Below are 1,249 nucleotides of genomic sequence, written 5' to 3'. Positions count from 1 at the left end.
AAAATGTGATTGAGAAGATATGATTTGAAAAACATTTTAAAAAAAAGATTTGATTTTTAAAATTAATGACTTGGTTATCAAGAAAAGATATGATTCAGACATTAAACCTTTCTCAACAGAAAAGGCAACATACTTGAAATGTTGAATCAAATCATTAATTGATAGTAAGTATCTTTGAAAATGGAAAGAAATTGATTTTGAAAAAGATTTGATTGAAAAATTGATTTGAAAAAGATTTGATTTTGAAAAGATTTTGAAAACTGAAAAAATTTGCATTGAAAAACAGAATCTTCCCCCTTGTGCCATCCTGGTGTTAAACACCCAGAATGGTGCACATTCTGGCGTTTAACGCCGCACCATTCTGGGCGTTTAACGCCCAAAACTATACCTCTTTGGGCGTTAAACGCCCAACCAGGTACCCTGGCTGGCGTTTAAACGCCAGTCTGTCCTTCTTCACTGGGCGTTTTGAACGCCCAGCTTTTTCTGTGCAATTCCTCTGCTGAATGTTCTGAATCTTCAATTCTTCTGTATTATTGACTTGAAAAGACACAAATTACAAATATTTTTGGATTTTTAATAATAAGGATAAATCAAAATGCAATAAGAATCAAATAACAATGCATGCAAGACACTAAACTTAGCAGTTTGTATACCACTGACACTAACAAAATGAGAATGCATATGAGACACACAAAACACTCAAGTCAATTGAATTTAAAGATCAGAGCACGAAAATCATCAAGAACAACTTGAAGATCCTTAAGACACATGAATGGATGCATATAATTGACACCAAACTTAAAATGAAACACTAGACTCAGACAAGAAATATTTTTGGTTTTTATGATTTTTTGCAATTTTTTTTTTCGAAAATAAAGTGGAAAAAGGTATCAAAATTCTTAATGAGAATTCCAGGAATCATGCAATTTTTAGTCTAAAGCTTCAGTCTAAAGGAATTAGACATGGTCAGCCAAGCTTCAGCAGAACATTGCATTCAAGAGCTAAATTGATGAAGATCAATCAGCTTTGGTGATGATAAGAACATCACCTTGAAACACTAGAATTCATTCTTAAGAACTCTAAAGAAAAAAAAAATACCTAATCTAAGCAACAAGATGAACCGTCAGTTGTCCAAACTCAACAATCCCCGGCAACGGCGCCAAAAACTTGGTGCGCGAAATTGTGAACAATACTTTTCACAATTCTCATAATCCCCGGTCATGAACCCCAAAAACTTGGTGTTCAATAC

Source organism: Arachis duranensis, chromosome 7 (genome assembly GCF_000817695.3).
Source record: "Arachis duranensis cultivar V14167 chromosome 7, aradu.V14167.gnm2.J7QH, whole genome shotgun sequence".
Taxonomy (NCBI): Eukaryota; Viridiplantae; Streptophyta; class Magnoliopsida; order Fabales; family Fabaceae; genus Arachis; species Arachis duranensis.
This window is presented reverse-complemented; position numbering follows the sequence as displayed.